Source organism: Haemaphysalis longicornis, unplaced genomic scaffold (genome assembly GCF_048455015.1).
Source record: "Haemaphysalis longicornis isolate Haplotype H1 unplaced genomic scaffold, Haemaphysalis longicornis Haplotype H1 scaffold_5, whole genome shotgun sequence".
NCBI classification, from domain to species: Eukaryota; Metazoa; Arthropoda; class Arachnida; order Ixodida; family Ixodidae; genus Haemaphysalis; species Haemaphysalis longicornis.
Genome location: NW_027526385.1, coordinates 100847853 through 100870671, shown reverse-complemented (window position 1 = coordinate 100870671; position 22819 = coordinate 100847853). Strand labels below are relative to the sequence as shown.

The following is a 22819-nucleotide window of genomic DNA, read 5'->3' as shown; positions in this document are numbered from 1 at the left end:
TCCCCGCGCGACCCCACCCTCCGAGGCTAGCAGCCACAACTCGGTGGTCGGTCGGGGCACTTACAAAACCTACGGGTACTCCCCGCGAGTTCTTCAAAGTTCCCAACAAGGGAGACGAGAGCGCATAACTTCCACCAGTTCTGCTAGTTAATAAACGTTCATTATTGAGTAAAAAAATAAAGAGAGAGCTCTTGTATATAAATTCCGTACGGATTAACCAGTTTGAAACATCGACATCCCTCCTTAGTTTTACGACCAGCGTTACTAATTGAAGTTGTTTTACGACTCTCTCGACCCCGAACCCGTGGAGGCACGGACGGATGGTAGACCCCGAACCCGTGGAGGCACCGACGGATGGTAGAGTTGAAAAACGGTTCCGTCTACCGTCTAGACGCCACCGTGCATGCCGGAGCGACTTGGCCGCACGGTACCGAGACGGTCCGTCGTTCGAAATCGGGCGGCCGCTTTGGAAGAGTTTGGGAGACGTATGATTGGCTCACCCCTAGTGGAACGGATTGTAAATATGAGATCGCTTAAGAAAAATGAGGTTGCAACAAGTTAAATCCGCGCGATTCTGACAGCTCAAGCAGCAAGCGAAACACGGTCCCGGCCGAACTGCCGCGGCTTGTGTCGTCGAGCGACGCCTGTCCGATAGCTTCTTTTAGGTTAAATAAAGGCGATACGGCTACATAACTTGTATTGACAGCAACACGGGGCCCGTCTACAAATCGACGAGTGAGGAACAGGCGGTGTCAGTGCGAGGGACTCTCAAATACAACGAAAAACGAGAAACAGCCCAACGTTTATAAACAGCCAGCCGTGTGTACTGAGGGCCCAGCTTGACCTCCTGGCGCCATCTATTGAAAAGGCGAAGAGGTAAAATGCCCGCTTCATGTTCACGCAGTCGCAGTTCGAATCTCCGTAGGGGCGTTGGGTGTTTTTTTTTTTTGTTTTTTTTTTCTAATACTGTCTTTAGCGCTTTTGAGAACTGAAGACGAATACTTCAGCACAGGAAACGCCACAAACCCACGAAAAATTGTCATACGACGTACAACACAAGTCGCTTAAAACGAGCCTTCCCGGTGCCGGAACCGTTTTTCGATCTGCTATAACTCTCTACTGCCGGCGCTTTTCCAATAGAGCGCTGAAAGTCAGAAGAAAGCATAGAAGTCAGCGAAACCAAGATCTCGCGTGTCCATATAGTTTCTCGTATCCGGCGCGTATGCGGAGAGACGCGTGAGCAGCGATTTCCCTCTACGTTAACCGCTGCGCGCCGCTTTGCTTCCATAGCATAGATGTTACGTCTCGAACAGTGACGGAGAAAGCCGGGGTTCGAATCTCGGAGGTCTCCCTTTTTCTTTTTTTTAATTAGCGATACCCAGTTTCCAAAGACGGCTATGTTTTGGGGCTACACAAACGCGCCAAGGCAGCAAATAGTTCGGCTCCCAGCGTACTGTGCGGACCTCCGACAGCTCCATGCGCTCCAGTACTTAGCATCAGCCGCCGATACCATGGTCGCCCAAAGTACGGCAGCCAGCGAGGTTCGCCGAGAACCGATGCGAAACCAGAGTATGTTCATAGTCGACTCCCAACTCAACTATCCTTCGTGAAAAAAAAAAAAAAAATATTCAGATAATTGTCTACTAATCCGCAGCATCCTCACGTCGATTCTCTTCGTTAAGAGTTTTTCATTCACGGGATTTGGCTACCGGTTAGCCAAATACGTGATTTTATTGTAGACTTTCCGTTTCTTTTCGCCGATGGTGTACGTTTACATCATTAAAGCGATCAAATGCCATAACTACACCAATTATGCATTTTGCAGAAATGCCGGGCGTTACACGATTGGCCCGTTTTCACGAAGCAAAAATATTTGTGCTTCCGTAGTTCATTTCCGCTTTTTTTTTTCGGCTCAATTTTGAAATGGGGGTGTATAAGATGTATATTTTTAATCTCGTATGTTCGCATATATCATTCTTTTTGCATTTCTTTGTTCTTCGAAAACCATTTCCCAATTATCATAACTATTCAACGTGTTAACTCAGCCAACTATGCATTTTTGGGCAACGGCAGGGCGCCACATGATTTGGGCTAGGGGTGAAGGGTGTACTCGGCAAAGAATCCCAGGGCGATAGGTCACCCCATAGCCGACTATCTCTGTATTATGCCCAGAGCATCGGTGGTGCACTAAGTGAAAATCTGGTGCTACTGATAGTCGACTGTAACCAGACTATTAATTAATACAATTACTTCGACTGCTCATCGCGAAATAATAAAGATAATTCTATCGGATATCAGACATACTAAAGCCATTAAAATGAATTTTCATCACCAAGTTAGTTCTTCTGAAGAAAAAGAAGCCCGTATAATCACTGAAGCACATTGCAGGAATGCCGCAGAGCTAGAAAAATAAAATAAAATGTTGGTAGACGACCTCGATGACACACTGCCTAAAATATATCTCTTGACGATCCCCGGTAAGTTTTTTTTTTTGTTTTGTGCACCCAATTTCAGTTTATTCAGTTCAGTTTATTTCCCAGAAGCATCTGGACGACTTCCTGGCTAAAAGCTGCTCGAGCAGCTTGACAAAGGCGCAGGAAGCCGTTACAAGGCATGGAGGACGGACCACGTAACACAGATGTAATCATAAGTAACAAAAAAACAAAAATAAAACACGATTTCAATTTAACAAATCAGTTCTACAAATTTCATCAAAGATAATCAAAATTAGATGAAGGAAACACAGATTAGAGAAACAGGCCACGAACAGAATGAATAGTTTACATTATCAATCAATAGGAGATTCAAGGATAGGATAGGAGATTTCGTTTCACTCTTTCCGCCAATTTTATAGTGCTTTTATGAAGGCGTGCTATCAATGAATGGAAAGTCTTCCTCCCTTGAAAATCGCAGACGAGAAACTGGATTTTCGCCCCAAAGATCGCCTAAACACCAGATGCGACATCGGTTGGCTTTGCCCCTCAAGAGGTATCTTCCTAAGTACTAAAGTCCGCATTGTGTCCTAGAATTAGAGAAAAAAAATATTCACCATTCTTCTTTCAAGCTCACACAAAGAAACGCCGCAGATGAGAATATTTTGCTGTCAGTCACTTCCCATATTCTGCCATTTTTTGCACCCCATATCTTCCCCACTACCTCCATCCGATTCACCAAGTTCACCCATACCTCTACCCCTGGGCAACGTGGGTCGCGTAGAGAGCAAGTGTCTGGCCTAGCCAGCCCCGAGCAGAGCCGATGAGCGCAAATGCAGGCGGCGCCAACCTACCGGTGTAATGAAATTACTGATATTCTCTCTTCCCAAACCTTTGAAAGACACCGGTAGTCATGTATCGGTTGTTGTGTTTTTCGTTTTCATTACGCGCAGTTTTCAAACTGCCCACACTGGAACTATCGCCTGTGCGCCGTGAATCGGGAAATATCGCGAGCGTCCGCCGATTCAGACAAGTGTTTAACGAGGAATTCGCCCGCCGCCTTGAGCGAAGGCAAACGCCGACATTTGAAAGCTGGAGAAAACAGCTGTACTTCATACGACGTTCGCACCTGCCTCAAAACCACGTATTTTCTTGTGACGCGTTTCACGCGACGTTGCTACTCGCAGGGCGAAGTTACGATCTTGGAAGAATTACAAAGCAATTTCGAAGCACAACGCCGTGCAGTTAAGTTTGCATTTTCCACGAAGGAGGAAAATAAAGGAAACCACCATGAAGTTCTACTAATTGACGAGCGCGGTTAAGTACATGGGTCCATGCTAACAGAATTGTAGTGAACGCATATATTCAGTGCCTACAACTGCCTCAACATACAACAGGCAACATAAAATCTTTCGGCATACGAAAAAGCGGACGAACAGCGGAAAGCGCGCGTGTGAGCGCTGCGCCTCACTGCCCTCATTTGATAGCGGAAGTTTGTTCTGATTTTGGAATTGCATAGGAAGGGGGATAGCGCGAACGCAGTCCCCCACTACCAAAAATTGCATGCCCCATCTGCCCCAGTTTGGGGTAGTGGCAGGGGTCAACACTACCGCAGTGCAATGGCAGCGTCTCTCCCTGGGGGCACCCCCTAGTTGATCAGGGTAACCCCGGCACCAGGTAAGTATGCCTTCACAGCGGCTCCCCGCGCGACCCCACCCTCCGAAGCTAGCAGCTACGACTCGGTGGTCGGTCGGGGCACTTACAAAACCTTCGGCCATTCCCCGCGAGTTCTTGAAAGTTCCCAACAAGGGAGACGAGAGCGCGTAACTTCCACCAGTTTTGCTAGCTAATACACGTTCATGGATGAATAAACAAAGAAAGCTTTTGAATATTAATGTCGTAGGAAATGACCAGTTTGAAACATCGACATCCCTCCTCTAATAGCTTTGCGACTCTCTGGACACCGAACACGTAGAGGCACGGACGGATTGTCAAATCACTGCCGGGGCTTTTCCGATAGAACGCCGAAAGTCAGGAGAAAGCATAGAAGTCAGCGAAACCAAGATCTCGCGTATCCATAGAGTTTCTCACTATGTAATATTGGGAAACCATGCGTGTATCCGGCCACACGCATAGCGGGTGGACACGTGAGCAGCGATAATCCTCCACGTTAACCGCTCCGCGCCGCTTTGCTTCCGTAGCGTAGAGGTTACGTATCGAACAGCGACGGAGAAGACCGGGGTTCGATTCTCGGGGAGCTCGATTTTCTTTTTTTTTAATTAGCAATATTCAGTTTCCAAAGACGGCTATGCTTTGGGGCGACACAAACGCAGCATGGCTGCACATGGTTCGGCTCCCAGCGTACTGTGTGGACCTCCGACCGCTGCATATGCTGTAGCACTTAGCAACAGCCGCCCATACCATGACCGCCCAAAGTACACTATACAGCGAGGATCGCCGAGAACCGATGCAAAACCAGAGTATATTCATTGTCGACTCCCAACTCAACTATCCGTCGTGAAAAAAAAATGTATTCAGATAATTGCCGACTAATTCACAGCATTCTCACGTCGATTCTTCTCATTTCGGTTTTTTAATTAACGAGATTTGGCTAGCGGTAGCCAAATACGTTATATTATTGTATGGTTTCCGTTCCTTTTCGCCGATGATTTACATTTGTATCATTAAAGCAATTAACTGCCTTAAATCCACGAATTATGCATTTTTCACAAATTCCGGTACGCTCGGCCCGTTTTCACGAAGCTTATATATTTGTGCTTCCGTCGTCCATTGCCATTTTGCATTTATTTTCGTCTTCGTTTTGGGATGGAAGTGTAGAAGAATGCATATCTTTTATTTCTTATGTTCGCATATATCATTCTTTCTGCATTTTTTTGTTCTTTGAAAACCATTTCCACAATTATAAATATACAACGTGTTAACCCTGCCAACTACGCATTTTTGTGCAACAGCGCAGGGTGTCACACAATTCGGGCTAAAGATGAGGGTCAGGGGTGTACTCGGCGAAGAATCCTACGGCGATAGGTCAACCCATAGCCGACTATCTCTGTATTACTACACCTTTGGTGGTGCACTAAATGAAACTCTGGACTGTTACCAGACTATTATTGCAATGCCATTGACTGGGTGACTATAGCTAAATAATAAAGGTAATGCTAACGGCTATTAGGTATACTAAAGCCATTAAAATAGATTTTCATCAAGTTTTTCTGAAGAAAATACGTCTGCATAATGACGGATATTTCCTGAATGAACGAATGTTGACAGACCAGCTCGATTAGATAGTATCTAAAGTATTTCGCTGCAAGATCATCGATCAGGTTTCTTTTTTTTTTATGCCGCCAATTTGTCTCTATGCTTTCCACCCACTTTAAAGTAGTCAGCGCAATGCTTCTATCGAGTGCCATCAATAAACGGAAAGCATTTCCACCCTTAAAAGCTAACTGCGCAGAACCGACAGTGTACTTTCGCCCCAAATATCACCTAAACACCAGCGACATTGGTTCGCTTCGTCCCTGAAGAGATATCTTCCAAAGTAAGAAAGTTCACTTTGTGTATTAGACTCACAAAAAAATATTGTTTCTCTCAAGCTCACATATAGGAACGACACAGGTGAGAATTTTTTATCGTCAGTCACTTCACATAAGCTGCCATTATTTGCACCCCATCGATCGCTACCCCATTACCTTCGATTAACCCGTACCTTCAACCTGGCACGGTGATGTGGGTCGGGCATACGAGTCAGTAGGTACAGTGGATGCTCTAGGGGCTGTAGTTAAGGCAACCCCATTTCCTCTCCAGGCGAATATGCAGCAACCACGGTGACAACGACGTAGGGTGCTTATAGGCTACCGCATGAGCGCCCATGCAGGCCGGGCCAACCGTCTGTCAGCGACAGGGGTGAAAGCGGGATTGAGCCTTTTGGAGCAGCTAAGGGAGCAGGAATAAAGCCGTTTTGGAACAGCTTTGGAGCAGTAAAAGGGTAGTTTTGGAGCACCTCAGGATCCGCAAAAGGCCAATTTGGATGAGTCGAAGCTTGGGCCGGTGGTATACACAAGCGCTTGTATGTGTTTGTCTCGTGTTCGCTTCGTCCCGTTCATTGCGCTGTCCTCTACTCTGAAAGCGAATTTGGATTTGTAAGTCTGTTTAGGAGCAGATTTCTAGAGCCAAACATCATTTATGGTAAGCACAAAAAATTCAAGCGGCTTTTACTCAACATTCAATTCATACCGGCAGACCCCTTTTTCGACAAGTTAGAAAAATATACGTTACCAGAATTAAAGCATCACAGCTGGCAGAGCAATCACCAAGAAGAACCTAGGGATAAGCGATGCTTTAAACAGCTTCCCCTAATTAGACTTCAGATAAGTAAAAATAACACGTACCATTACAGCCATGAGAAACAATCGAGGGACGAACAGAGCTAAGCGAAAGGGTCTGTCTTGCACCAAGACCGAAAGTTTACCTCCATTTAACGCCTAACGAGACTATAAACAACTAAAAAACCTGAGAGAGGAATAAATCTAGAAGAAAAGAAACTAAGAGGAAACAAGAGATAATCTGAAATAAACCTGACCAGAATCCAGAGAAAGTAAAAATAATTAAATTTTCCCGTTCACAAAACGTAGAAAAAAATCCTGGCGTATTATTCGCATTACTGACCAAGTGAAATACATGCTTCTAAGCGAAATAACCAAGCTGTTTTTTTTTTTTCGAGAGTAAACAGCGGGATTCCCAGAGGGAGAGTAGGGGAGATGACGTGCTCTCCCACAGTCACCCACCCCCCACAGCCCTCAAGGAAAAGGCGACTTTTGGCAAGACACCTACGGAGCTGATTACTTGCAGATGGTTGCTAGCTTGCGCTAGGTTGCTAGATGGTTGCTAGGTTGCCATCTAGGTTGCTAGATGGTTTCGCTTGCGCCAGGGCATCGCCTGTTATCTCATCCTGGTGGACACAGCTCCTGGTGGACTCCAAGCTCCGAGCACTTAGGGAGTTCACGGGAACGCGCCACGTTGTGAATGACAGCTGAGCGAATGAGTGGCCTATACTCTTAAGCGTCACTACGCTTAAGAGTACCGCCACTTCGTGCACCCGGAAGCGTCTGGGGGCCATTTTGTTTCTGGCTTGAAGTGTTGCCATCTCTCACAACGCCGGTTGTGACGGGCAGAGTACGACCGGCCGCTCTAGCGTCCCCGCAGCAGAGAGAAAGGAGAGGCGCCCAGAAACAAAATGGCTGCGCCCATATGTAAACAAATATCACGTGGTGCCCACCAACCAACGAAAATCCTGGCGGCACATAACAATGATAGAAAAGAGTGCCGATACTCTAAAAGCCTTTTGCTCCGTGCTCAATCACCTCACAGTCGCATCACCTCTTGAGGAGGCACTTTGGAGCAGTTTCAGCGCAATTTTGCCTTTTGGAGCAGGAAGAAGCAAGAAAATCTGATACTGGAGCAGCTTGGAGCTGCACTTCCACCCCTGCAGCGACCACGGTCAGCTGTCATGCAACTACTGATAATATATATCTATTCCAAGCTTTCGTAAATATATGGGTATAGTGAAGTATCAATACGGAGTTTTTCTTTGCATTATACATAGTTATCAAACAACTGTCTAAGTTATCATCGCAAGAACTATCACCTGTGCGCTGTGAATCAGAAAATATCGCGAGACTCCGCCGATTCAGACAAGTATTTGCCTAGGAATTCGCCTGCCGTTTTGAGCGACGGCAAGCGCCGACGGAAAGGTGGGGAAACAGCCGTACCTCATATCTACGTTCTGTTCGCACCTGCCTCAAAACTCCGTCGTTCCACGCCATGTTGAAACTCACAGGGCAAAGTTACTATAGGACGAATTACGAAGTAACCTTGAAGCATGCCAGTTCAGTTTGCATTTTCGACGAAGAGGAAAAAGGAAACGGTCGTCATTTATTCGACGCGCACGGCCAATGCGTGTGCTACACGGCTGTTTCAAATGCCAGAAGGCCGTTGAACCGATTGTATACATCGAGTCTCGTCATTACCTGGAACTGCCCTAATAATAGAACAAATGCCGCAATTTCTGGCAACATTCTTTAGCCAAACGAAAGAGCTGGCGAGGCGCGGAAGGCACGCGCGTGAGAACAGTGTCTACCGTGCTCGATGGTGGGGGGATTGGCAGTGAGGTGCAGCACACCTCACTGCCTCATTTCGGGGGGGGGTTTGTTCTGATTTTGGAATTGCAAAGGAAGGGGGATAGCGCGAACGCAGTCCCCCACTACCAAAAATTGCATGCCCCATCTGCCCCAGTTTGGGGTAGTGGCAGGGGTCAACACTACCGCAGTGCAATGGCAGCGTCTCTCCCTGGGGGCACCCCCTAGTTGATCAGGGTAACCCCGGCACCAGGTAAGTATGCCTTGACAGCGGCTCCCCGCGCGACCCCACCCTCCGAGGTTAGCAGCTACGACTCGGTGGTCTGTCGGGGAACTTACAAAACCTACGGGTACTCACCGCGAGTTCTTAAAAAATCTAATAGCCCTGCAGAGGACGTACAACTTCCCTCCGTTCTGCTAGTTCATTTACATTGTGGAGATGGCAGCCTTATTATTACGTAATGAAAATAGTTGAAAACGTTAGCGCAGATTCTTGTAGCGATCGCAACAGACAACGGCGCCACTTGTCACCGCTTTCACCTCCTCTGGCGGCCCTCCACCAAAAAAGTGCAACGAGAGGCAGCAGGCAGTGGAGGCAGCGTGGTCCGAGTGTTCTCGTAGAATTTGCGGAAAATGGTAACGAGAAATCCGCAAAATCAGCACCTCGGCGTTATGCAAGCGTGTAACAGTGTTAGAGCAATACGGCGGTGCCGGCGGGTGCGCTCCTCTTCACAAAAGGTCGCATGACTGCACTCCGGACCGCACAGCACGAAGCCGGTGAATGCACGATTTACTGCGGCGAAGTTCCTACAGCCCAGTTACTTTTTCAAGTAATCCTAGCCGGGCTTCAGGAAAATGTTTCGTTGCAGAAAAACTTTCATGCTTTGTTTTTCAACAGACATTGGAAGACACTGACTGCATTTTCCTTGGTTTTCTGGGGGGCTGCCGTGACCTACTAATTCCTACAGCCAGTCAACATAATATTGCTGTAAATGAGTTTGAAAATCAGGCTGTGCACAACAGCTCACGATAATTTATTTGATGCTCACGCAGTAAATGCTGGGGTGCCGCAAGGCTGCGTACTGGGACCCATACTGTTCCTCGTCTACGTTAATGGCGTCCGCAATGTGATAATTTTCTGTGCATATCATTGTGCAATATATTATAAAATCACCAGAGAATGTGGCCTGATAAAATGGCTGATGAAGCTGAACATTAGAAATTGCAAGATTACGCCAATGTCTCTAGCCACTGACCGAGGGACTCAAAGTTCGAATTTTCTCTACTTTACTGTCAGTTAACTTGCACAAATACCTCAGCCTTCATATTTCAGAGCCAGTCCTATCATTTGTGCATTGGCTACTGAACTCGCAATGCTAATCGCACATTTACTTATCTGCCCTAACTTCTCCCCTGTGCCTAGCTTGCTTCAAATAATTCTGTACAGAAAGAACACTTGTTCATTCAAAAGAACTCGGGACATTCCTCAAAACATGCTCGTTGGCCCTTTTGAAAGAATTCAGAATCAAGCAGTTTGTTTTATCTTACTGAGTTACTCCTGTGGTGCCAGTGTAATACCAATGAAAAAAAAGAGAGCTCTAGATCCTGATATTTCATCGTCGTCAGCCTGTTTTATGTTCACTTCAGGACGAAGGCCTCTCTCGTAGACTCCAACTGTTCCTATCTTATGATGCCTGAATCCGACTGATTGTAGGGTTTAACGCGCCGACGCAACGCAGGCGATGAGGCGCGCCGTAGTGGAGGGCTCCGGATTAATTTTGACCACCTGGCGATCTTTAACGTGCGCCGAAATATCGTACACACGGGCGTTTTTGCTTTTCGCCTCCATCAGAAAAGCATGATGCCTGAATCCATTCTATGCCGATGAATTTTCTTATTTGAACTTCCCGGAGTAGATCATTTTCCGCTACTCCTACTCCCGTCTCTTAGCCCCTGTAACCCTAATGGTCCACATGTTCTCAATTGTCCTTATTAGATGCCCCCAAGTCCATTTATTTTAAGTTCAGCTATGATGCCTTCCAATTCAAGATGCTCGTCTTCTGTTTCTAAACGTTAGTTTGATCATCTTGGTTTCCATGACTTGTTAGGTTGATTTAAGTTTTCTTTCAAGCTGTTCAATAAGGTGCCAAGTTTCTGTCCCATAAGTTGTCACTGACAGGACTCACTAACTGTATTGCATTGTGATTGATTGATTATGGGGTTTAACGCGCCAGCGCAACGCAGGCGATGCGGCGTGCCGTAGTAGAGGTCTCCAGATTAATTTTGACCACCTGGAGATCTTTAATGTGCGCTGAAATCTCAAACACACGGGCGTTTTTTCTTTTTGCATCCATCCTGTATTCCATTTTGCCTTTTCAGTGACAGAAGTAGCCTATTGTTCATTAGAGTGTTTGCTGAATGTATCCCCCCCCCTCCCCGCAAATACTAACACTACACCTAATTTCTTCCTTCTGTCTTGAATCAGCACTGTCAATTTGTCCAACCCACCGCGGTGGCTCAGTTGCTAAGCCATTGTGCTGCTGAGCCTAAAGATGTGGTTTCGATCCCTGTCGCGTTAGCTGTTTTTCAGATGGAGGTGAAAAAAAAAAAACTCCCACGTGCCAAGGTTTAGGAACACCGTAAAGACCCCCAGGTGGTCAAATCTAATCCGGAGCCCTCCTCTACAACGGCACACCTCCTAGAGCAGGCGTAGCTTCGGCACGTTAAACCCTAAAAATCATCAAGACAGTTTGTCAAAGATATTTGCATTCATCCACCCTTATCTCATCTAAATATGAGTCTGCCTGTGTATTTAACATCGCTTTCGATTTCTTCCTCTTTAACCGTATGTGGAGGCTTTTTCAGGGCAGGTCTGAGAGCATTCTTTCGAGGTACTCTCCAGACTCGCTGAACAAGACAATACTGTCCACAAATACGAAGCGGCTCAAATTATGTTAACTGGCACCTCCAACCTCAACCAATCAAGCTTGAACCTTGAATTGGGAGAAGTTGGGCATAGCAGGGTACCGGATCTTTCACTATAACGCAAAAGTTACCACTTCTGTCCATTTCATGACCATTTCATGAAATTTACTACTTTTCAACCTCTATAACCTACATGTCACTTCTCCCTGACCACAGATGAAAATTTGGTGTACCAGTGTGCTGTACTAAACGTGCATTGCGATTTAGTCAAGCTAGCAGTGAATGGGACCTCTTTCCAGCCTTTGCCAATGATAACCCAAATGCCGTTAGCTGCAAGGTTGCCTTAAATGATGTTGTGCCTTCACATTAGGTCAGTTGTCCATACCTATCAAAACGTGTACCACTCCCTTCTATAAATTGCTGAGACTATTTTAAATAGATAAAATTAATAGATAGGTGGTCTGATTTCGCACCTTTGAGATTGAAATTCAATGGCATCGGCCACATCCGGAATGTTGCCTACCACAGTGTCAAAGAGGCACAACAAAATCATGCAGCAAGCGTGCTTGCAATAAATTTGTGAACCTTTGCTTTTTTTTTCGAATTTATGCAATGGCTGATTTTATAAAGGCCAGCATGGGCAGAACCTAAATGAGTGTTGTCGAAAAAATTTGGCTTCTGCAGTCTCTACACACCACCAGTTGATATTTCCAAGAAGCTCTGAGCCGCAGACAAGCAGTTTATGGGTCTGCTCAGCAGAAAATGCTCGAAAATAAGTTCACTCTGGCGTATTGTTTTGCCATATACAATGTTTTCAGGATGTTTCCAAAAACTCCACGTCAAAGTGAAACTGGCAAGGCTAGCTTGTACATCTGAATCTGCGCCACACATTCTGATGTATAGACCGCATCTTTTTCTTTTCTAACTTGAAGCTAAAGCAACCATAGCTTGGTCACGCAATTTTTTCCAGGAAAGCTGTTTATCGGGCCATTCGAATGGCACAGAAGTGTGACTTGGCGACAGGATTTCACGGGACAACAGCTGCTTTGAGGCAGTACAACTTGTACACCAAGATATACTCTAACCGGCGCACCTTGAAGCAAGAATTCTATGCTAGATTATGGCAATCCATCAAAACCATTTCATGTCATAGTGTCTCACTGCATTGTGACCATCTGAATAAACACGGGCTGCCAAGCAATTGCTAGAGAACCTCACATATGTCAAGTTAAAGATAGTTAAAATTAGTACGCAAGCTTTGTGGTGCTGTCCCGGAGCATACATCCTGTGCAAGTTCAGACTGGATTTTATGGTACAATCGCATTAGACATGACTGCACGCCTGCAAAGCGTCCACCCCTTGCAAACACTGGGGTTCTTCGATGATGTGATTGTGGGTCTTTAACCCACCGAAGCTACACAGCTGATGAGGTGTGCCGTAGTGGAGGGCTCTGGATTAATTTCGACCACCTAGGGATCTTTAATGCGCGGTAAAATCTTGACACGCGGGTGTTTCCGCTTTTCGCCTCCATTATAAAAGTAGCTGCCGCGGCCGGGAAATAAACTTGCATCCTGGGAAACGAACTTGCATCAGTAGCACAACGTCTCAACCACTGAGCCACCGCGGCAGGCACTGGGGCTCTTTGATTTACAGCCTCAGAATCAAAGCAGGTAGCCCATGGGTAATCTCCAAGGATTCTCTGCACCATAGAAATATACAGGTAAAAAATTGGCTGCGTATCTGCTTCTTTTGTTGCAAATGACGACGAAAGACAGGAAGTCTTTTGTTGACATTTGCCAAGTAAATGCCTCCCTTCACTTTCCCACACACCTCTCATGCTGTTCCTTTCCCGTCGCGTCCCCCCCCCCCCCCCCCCCCCCAAGGTAAACATGCTAGACGTTTGCTCAAGTCAACTTAAATTTAGCGCGTTCCACCCCACCAGGCCAGGTGCCTCGATGCCAGCGCTGCCGTATGGCGGAGACACACGTGAATCGAGGCACCCAACTACGTTTATAGAACCACGCTGCACTTCTCCACGTGCGTTCCAAGCGGAACGTGGAACCTATCTAGTGGAACCTTTCGTAACTGTTGCCGTTAGATTTCTTAATATGCCACCAGAAGCTATTGTGGCACGGGCGACAGCAGGCGACGGAGTGAATTTTTTTTTTCTGCAGTGGATGCAGAATTTGCTATCACAAAAATCGAGCATCCATGAATTTTTTTTAATGGAACACTGCAAATATCACTTAGGTATTGATTTTTTTACCTCATATTTGCGAAATTCTTGGTCTTGTTCAACAATGTTGACAAGTATGAACATTGCCACCGGATTTTTAGATTTGGCTGTGGGTATATAAGACAAATGCGCAGCTTATGTTTCACTTTGGCCGGGTGGCTGAATCGAGTCACAGGCAGACAGACAGACCAAAATTTCTGCGTTTCAGTAGCCCAAGAAAGACTATCGTCTTTAAAACAAATGCCGCACTACTTCTCAGGAAGTCCGTGATAAATCTTGGATTGCAAATCAAAGCACCCCACTGTCATCACAGACACGATCGTTTACAACCCACATTAGTGGGAAACCAAGGCCGTGAGCTTCGGAAACTGTGAAAGTGACAACAGGAAAGCATCCAAGCAATTCATGATTGGTTTCGCAGTGTACCACTAGGGCACTTTCAGTGACGCCCCACGGCAGTTCTGGTGGCGCCCCCAACAGGCAGCACTTTTAGCCTATATCTTCCCATTCACACCGCACCAATTTGACGAGCATTTGTACTTAATCCATGCATACATGTTAAACCTAGTATAATTCGTTGACACTTACTCGAAAGTCTTTTGGGCAGTGCTACGGAGAAAGATCAGAATTCGTTTCCTGGAACAGATATTATTTGTGAAAAAGAAGTTATTGTTCAATCAATGCAAACTGTGCCATTGGAATTCTGAATCTAAGTAGTTACTGAACACCGCTGGCATGATATGAAACCTCAATAAGGTAGTACGACGAGCAGCTGGCCAGATATCTTTAATTGTTTATAAACGCAAATATGAGGACATGTGAGAATACATGAAGTCAAGCGAAACAAAGCACTACACTGCTCTCCAGCTTGTTCAAGACAGTGCAATATAAGCTCACCAACCCCATAATCTGTCAAAAAAAAAAAAAAGTGAGGGGAGGCGAGTTATAAGGCTACACAACGTTCCCACTGAATAGTCACGCAAGGCATATTGCGTGAACAAAGAATTCATCATGAACATGGCATGAACAAAGAACAAAGGAAACAAAAAATTTGTCGAAGTCTAAGCTGGGCTGCACTCCCTTTTTAATTTAACAATTATAAGCAGTGAGGGTGTTCTTAATCAATAACTTGTAATGTTGGGTTGAAGCTAATTTTGACTGCCCAAGAACACTGGCGTCTAAGCTCAGTTCGATACATTTAAAATTATTTGCCAAATTACTCAAAACGAGGCGAGCCCTTGGCAGGCCAACAACGCTTTTCTGCTCATGAAACATGCCAAACGACCTTCAAGTACATGGAAAATTATTTGTTGCGGCAAATTGAGCTAATCACATCTACACACCCCAGTATAGTCACACAGACACTTGTCCAGACACTAAATGCTTAGCATAGTCTTTGCAGCACTATAGCCTGACACATTTGCTTGTTGCAAGGCAACATATGTTAGTCTACTGCCAGTAGGAACTTTTTCCATGAAAAGAGTTACCCGAAAAGAAATCATCACATTCTTGCGTTGCATGCGACTCAAGCAAGGCGATCGCAAAAATTACGGCACAGTAGGCTTCCTTCCAGTGCCATGTGGCTACACCAGCTGTAGGCAAAGCCCACAAACTCTCACTCTGCAAGCAATTGTGCACTGCAAAAGCTATGCAATAGCTGATTGATTGATTGTAAGGTTTAATGCGCCGACGCAACGCAGGCGATGAGGCGCGCCGTAGTGGAGGGCTCCGGATTAATTTTGACCACCTGGGGATCTTTATCGTGCGCCAAAATCTCGTACACACGGGCGTTTTTGCTTTTCGCCTCCATCAGAAAAGCGGTGCAATAGCTGGCCTTTCCACAAGAAGAAGCATTCTTAGAATAGTGCACACAGCTTTTTTTCAATCCTGGGCCCATTCCCCATGGTGTTGTATGCCGTCTGCTCGCACATGGGAAAGGTTTTAAGGTAGTTTTGTTTCTCTGATGGCAGTCGACCCTCCAAATTTGTTAACAATGCTCTGCGTTTTTGCATGTTGATGGTTACAGTTGAGGTTGATTGTACAAATACGAGTTGGGGTATTTTTCTAACTCCTAAAAACTTCATAAACAAAGCTAGTCTATAACATCCAGCGGTTTGGCTATCATAAGAGAGTGATTACACATGTTTCCTGAGACCGAAACTAGTCGTAACAGGGTGTTAAAATCTTGATGTGTCTGTACTTTTCTTTTTTCCGATCTGCGATAAAAGTGCCCATGCAGCAGCTTTTCAGATCTCAAGACAACCGAATCCAACCAATTTTCATTCATGTGGACGCATAACTTTGAGGATGGGTTGGGTGCCGTGAAATGCACCGACATATTTCCTATGTTCAGATGAAAAGAGCTTCAAGGGCAGTTGGTGCGTCAAAGCTCTTTGCCTGCTCATAATTAAATAAATGCTACAAAAAGAAGTGCTCCAGTTTCTGTCCATCACCTCCAGCATCCTACTGATGGCCACTCCGAGATGAACGCCTTACCCATAAACCTCTAACCACACTCATTATGTGCCATACGAATCCATTCTTTAGCCCCAAATACCTCCATCAAGTTAAAGGTTTTCTTCTACTTCTAGTCTCGTCTCAATAACCACGCAGTTACTCAAATGGTCCACCTCTTCTCGAGATCACATGTCCAGCCCCTTCCCACTTCTTCCATTCAGTTTAAGCTATAGAATTTCCCCTCTGAGTTTGTTCCCTAATCCAAGAAGCTTGTTTCCTATCCCAAAGCGTTAATCTTATCATTGTTTTTCAGTGGCTTGGTGAGCTCAAACCTAACCTTTTTCCTTCAAGGCGCTCAGTGACCCCAACCATCACCCCATTTGTCCGTGCTGGTAAAGCACATTGGTTAAAAAGTACTATTCTTTTCAGAGACCTATGGTCCATCACTTGAGAGTGCTCTCTTAGGCACACCATCCCATGCTAATTACACGGCTGACTGTACTCATGTGGTTTTGGTTATCACTAACACCCTGTCCAATGTTATGACCGCATTTTCCTGGTTTTTGAGCACTCCCTCATGTAAACAGAAAAAAAAAAGAAAAGAAAGCCTAGAAAAAAGTCATGCTTCAAATCAGTGTACGGGCTTCTCTCCCAACTTAATGAGCTTTGTGGCTGTCAAAAAAAGGCAAATGATTACAACCTATTCTGAATTTCGTACACTCATTCACCTCTTTAATATATGATACCTGGGCTATGGGACTGCTTCAGTGCTTCTCTGAGTAACATTACTGATTTCTTCACCGTCATTATCAATCCATTCATGTCTACTCCGAAATGAAGTCGTCTCCCATAGACTCCTAACTGCCTCTATCGTGCATTGTTTGAATCCAATCTTTGCTTCCGAATTTTCTGATTTCTTATACCTTCACTGAGTCACGTGTCTCCCTCTACTTTTAGTCCTATCTCATAGTAGCCACTCGATTATCATTAAAAACAGCAAACATAAAGGCAGCTTGAGTCTTTGTATCATTCGGAAGACTTGACGTTGTGTACCACACACTATTCAGCTAAAAGCAATGCTGCAATCGCCAATTTATTTGCGGATTTCTGATTCCCCACTTCTCCCACCTCAATAACGCTGTAACTGTGTCAAGCCACACTTGTGCAGTCAGTATGCCGACTCCGAGCCAAAAGGCACAGTGCGACAGAATTTTGAAGCTTGAGCACCACCGAGTAAATATAGAAAAAAAGCTAGAAACAATATTTTACCCACGTGGCCCTGGGTATTGTTTTTGCAAGAAAGAATGTAGCTCATATTTAGAAAATTATAGAGCCAGAATTTGACAACTTGCGCCTTCCTGAACACCTAATACTGCAGACAGCACAGTTTGCCAGTCTTCAAGATGAATATACAGCTTTTCTAAGATGTCACAAAAAACTATTTTTACATTTACACTCGCCCATTCAGTTACTGTTAGTTTCAGGTAAGCTGCTGCCATGTGGCTCTGTTAATTGTCATACTGGTAGAAAATATCACTAGCTTATGTTTCAAACCACATCAGTTTGTTTTTCAAAGCAGAATACCTCTTTAGTCTGCAGTTATCTTTGTCGACGTCAGCCTACTGCACAAGTTGGGCTTGCAACTCGCAAGTCCTGTGTGTGCGGGATGCCTGCAAGTGGAAGCTGCTTAACAGCAAAGAAGCTGAAAAATGCGAGGACACCTAGCTAAGCGCCTTATGGGTTGCAAATGCGAAAATGCGAATGTCCAGCTGAATGCACGAGATACTTCTCTTCCCCCTCACATTGTTGAACGGCTCTGCAATCCACCTTTAACTAAGAGTGTGCGACTGAACACCTCACGGTACGGGACACCTCGCTATATGAAATGCTCCCAAAGTAGCCGTTTTTCTGTTACGGACGCCAGGAACCGGCTTTGTAGCTCGATTGGCCACTGAAGTAAAAGCTGTACCACCTTGCACTATGCGCCTGGCAGGCATTACTTCAAACACGGTGTCAGACATACATGCTGGTTGCTGCTCTCTGCCTAAAAAAGACGCCAGCACGCACGCACGACCAACCCTCACCCCGACACCGCACCAAGGACTCGAATTCGTGGTCCTGCTGTTCTCGCCTCGTGTACGGGACTGTCCATGTGGCCAACAAGAACAGAAACACGTTCTTGCTCCAGATCATGGTACCTAATCCCCTCTGCTTCTCTTCACCGTCAGTCTAAGCCTAATTGAAGAGACACTTCCTCTTCTACCAATCTGCGTCATGGATCAGCAATTGGCTTCAAGAATGCCTGCTCCGGGCAGAAGACATCTTTAATATCGTTTGGTTGACTGATGAGGAGCAGAAGGACTTCAATGCAGTGTTTAAGTACTTTGAGCCGAAGATTTTGCAACAGCCCTGCATGCCCTAGCAGAGACTTGTAACTAACTTTGGGGTGCTCTGCGAGGAATTATTCCATAGAAGGCTAGCCAGAAACTGTTGGAAACTCTGCAGTTTGACCCCAGCTTAGAACACGTGAAGGCATTAACCATCGCTTGTGAGAACGAGGCAGTCCGACACCAAAGGAAGCAGTCAACCTGAGTGCAATAAAAGCATGATGCAATAGACCCACTAGGGACCTCGTTGCAACAACTCTGTGCAACACCCTCCACTCAAGAGGTTCCAAGAAGACCGTGGTTCCACTGTGCGGTTGGTGTGACCAAGGACATCATGCAGGGGTCACGCGTCTTGCCGAACACGACATTTGCCAGAGGGGTGGGAGGAAGGACCATTTTTCAAACATTCGCCAGTCGGCAAATGTTTTACAAAGTTTCGAGTCCTTGGGCGATGCCTTCGTCCTTCAGTGGTTAGGTTGATGACGATAGGTTCTGCGGAACATCGAGCAGGAGATGCGTTTCCTGGGACTCAAAGCAGCTACTGCTGCCATCAAGTGGGGAGGTCTTTCCCCTATAAATATTAGAGATCCCCGTCCTCAAAACTGACACTGGAGTGGATGAGAATTACAACTCCTCTACAAGCATATCGCTCCAAATCCCACTGGCTGCCTGGCAGGAATCAATCCGTACAACAACCCATGATAAAGCAGCAGTGTGTGACAAGTCAAGTGCGGGGAAGCTGCTGGTGAAGCCACCATTTTTTTTTTATTCATTGTTACGTAATTTTTTTAAGGTCGCCTTCAGATTCACCAAATGTCCTGGTTCCTGCTCATCTTAGTGCGCACTGAAAAATAATGCTGAAGATAGCAGTGCGGGTTCCCCTGGTTTTTCTCCTATGCCAAAGCAGCCAAAGCCACTCCTAGGTTAACAGTCTTCAGAATTGTTCCAGGGCTAATGTTTGACACAACTGGGTGCTGAGTATATGCTACTGTGATGCGCTTCAATATAAAGCATAAAAATACATCACATGACAAAATCGTAAGCACAGTGTCTGTCTCGTGAGCATTCCTTTAAAGAAACGAAGAGCCGACTGCCCTGACCTTTAAGGAGGCAGAAGACACATGCCCCATGAACGCAACGCGCCGCCTTCAGTTCAGCCACACAAACTCGAGGTTCTCGTTCGGCGCTAATGATTGCAGTGGAACACACATGCACGGTGCGAGCAGTAACAATAACCTGGATTCAGTAAGATTCCAACGTTGCCAAGAATAAAGTTATAGCGCAGTCATGCTGACAAAGCTGCCAATCTGTGCAGGTTACGACGGACGCCGAACAATCCCGCCAGTTCCAGCACCGCCGCTTTCACTCGACCCTTAGCTTCGTGCGATTAGAACAGCACACCTGCGTGTACGCGCTGGCGAATGAGGCACTTCCGCGAAGTTATGATGCCTTGCACTCGACAGCACAGCTCAAGTCGAGAAAGCTCACCTGAATGCTGCGGATGACAGCGTTTGGCTCATGTGCTGCATGAAGCTACAAGCAGACGGACCTTGTTTCAGATTTCGCCGTTCTGGCCGCTGCTACGCTGTCACGTAGTTTGTCGGAACAGTAGCATCACGGGGACACAACCGAACGAATTGAAAACGCCTCTGTCTCCGGGTGGTCGGTCAGGTCGAGTATTCAGACCTCGTGCAGCCGCAGCCGCCATTCGTTTCGCCTTTTCGAATTGATTCCCCTCGCTACTCCTGCCTCCAACTCCCCCCCCACCCTTTGCCGCTTAATTAACTATGACTGCTATGACACCGCTTCACGCTTGGCAACATGAACTGGCGCCAGACGATCCAAAGTTTCGGTTTTCCCTCAACTCCCGCACGCTCGCGTACTTTCCTCCATATCGGGTTTTTCTTTGATTTGCGAACATTTAGACGTCACAGGGTCACATGACCAACTTCAACCAATCCCCGCCTAAACCTTCCTCAGAGGCGCGAAATTGAAAATGGCTAACAAGAGCAAGCACACAGCGTCGCCCGCGAGAAAGATCGCAGCCAAAATCTTGGCGGTGTCGCTCGCGAGCGCTGAGCCGACTGAGCTCCGATGGTGCGCACATTTTCGAAGGCGATTTTAGAAGCGTCTTGGAAACGAAACTAAACAACGTCAGCTCTTCGGCGCGCCTCGCTAGCGCGATAAGCAGGGGCGGAATTTTGGGTTTTGTTCGTTTCGAAGTGTTCGCTTGGAGCGCCCACTGAATGGCTCATAGAAAACGGCACAGATACGACATCAAACAAGAAAGGTGTGGTTAGTTGCAACTGCAGCTATGGGACGACGTCACGACTTTGAGGTGAACTTGAAACGTGCACAACTCACATTCCCCCGCCCCCTCCCCCGCCTGCGTGTTCTCCTCTATCGTGGAGGAGAGAAAGGATTTCATGTCACCCCTAAAGTTCTACCCGAGTCTCTGCACAATGCGCCACCCAGAGCCAGCAAGAAGCCACGCTCATTCAGCGCTTCTGGCTCTAGCAAAACCGCACTCTTAAAAAAAAAAAAGCATCGGAAAAAGAAATGAATCAAGGAATGCAAAACCATTATAGTGCGGCGGGTGAATAGTTAGCCAGTAATGTTTCTGTATCTAGTACCTACTCACGATGCTATCTTGGCCTGCAACTCAGTATAACAGTTAGTGCTGCAACGCTAAAACCCATTACACACTTCCCGCTCTATGCTTCCACGGGGCCCTGTGCATGCCCAGGCGTTGCCTAGCGACAAATACATGTGGTTGAAGTATTTTTATGACCATTCTTTGGCCACAGGCAGCGCTGCCGCCCATTTTCACTTTAAACTGAAGCCAGCAGCGATGCTCACTCAGTGCACTGTAAAATGATTTACACCCTTCTTGTATACCCCTTATGTCAGTGGTGTAGCCAGAAACAAAATAAAAAGGAAGAGGGCCTGCGTACAAACAAGATCTCAGTCATTTTCATCTTTGTCATTTTTATTTTCGTTTTTACATGTGAACATTTCAAGGCATAGTGTGTAAGAAAAAAAAAAAGGGCCGGAAGTGGGGGGGAGGGGAACTTCCTAACCCCCCCCCCCTGGATATGCCTATTCCTTACACCCAAATAAAACAAAAGCAACTGTTGAAAGGGTGTAATTAACGACAAAACACCCTCTAATAACAGGGCATATTGTTTTTGCTGGGGTCTCAAATGACAAAACACCCTGAAAAGGCATCTTTCTTTCATTTTTTGCTGGGGTGTAAGGGTGTTTTAGTCATAGACAGTAAAAATTTGTCATGAAGACAAATTCAAGTTTGGATCATTAGAAAGACAGCTTTGTACCAATAACAATGAGAGTTTTATCGCAAAATGAACAAATAATGGAGATGCTAAAGAAAATGTGAAGCAGTGGCGACTCCCCAACTACTTACTGGTAACTTTTCCACATCACAGAATCTTGTTCGAGCCATTGGTGGCTGCCGACATAAACCATCGCCAAAAATAGAGTAGACAATTGTAGTGGGGGGGTGGGGGGCGCACTAGACTTGTTTGATCGCATCACTTGAATGCTGATGTGCAGTAAATACACTGAAAATTTTTAGTGGCTGGCCTGTATGACGTCGCTCCTGCCCACAACGCGTCACTGTACCACGCACGAGAGAGAAATAAACGTTTATTGCACAAAAAAAGGAGCGATGGATGATCTTTGATGCTTAACGTTGATCATCCAGGGTGGGTAGTGTCCCTAGTTCAGGATGCCATTTGAGTTTTTTAATACTTGTTCCGTTTTTTTGTATAAAGACGTACCTTTTGTGGCTGGAATGAAGCTCAGTGAGTGACAAAAGGCTAGTTCTTTCAAAAGTTCTATTTTGCCTTAAAGTCCCCTTTCATTTCAATCATTTTAGGCAATCATTTTAGAAGTACTCGCCAGGATTGGACCAGGGTAGGGCCCATGCTGTTCGAATAGTGAGGAATAAAGCTGCAATGCACGCAGCGGAGTAGCCAGAAGTGACGGTCAACTCGAGGCTCCGAATATCTCGCTTTTACAGTGTAACTGTCGCATCTATTAACTCCTATGAACAGTCCTATGAACATTTTGTCCTCAATTTGTTACCTTATGAAATTCCTATGAACTTTTTATCTTCGAGAAAACTTCTTCCCCCAACCTCACAACCGTTGCAGTCTACCTCAGATGCGGTCTTGCCACCCTTTAATATGGCATTCCAAGGCTGGTATT

At 45.9% G+C, this 22819-nt stretch overlaps 2 non-coding genes across 2 annotated transcripts; both read right to left on the bottom strand.

The window, feature by feature from the left end:
- Window positions 1-3953: 3953 nt before the first annotated feature.
- On the bottom strand, window positions 3954-4117 carry LOC144140111 (U1 spliceosomal RNA). The gene has a single exon (XR_013316323.1). It is a non-coding gene; the product is annotated as a U1 spliceosomal RNA (small nuclear RNA).
- A 4564-nt stretch (window positions 4118-8681) lies between these two features.
- LOC144140099 (U1 spliceosomal RNA) lies at window positions 8682-8845 on the bottom strand. The gene has a single exon (XR_013316315.1). It is a non-coding gene; the product is annotated as a U1 spliceosomal RNA (small nuclear RNA).
- Between the last annotated feature and the right edge of the window lie 13974 nt (window positions 8846-22819).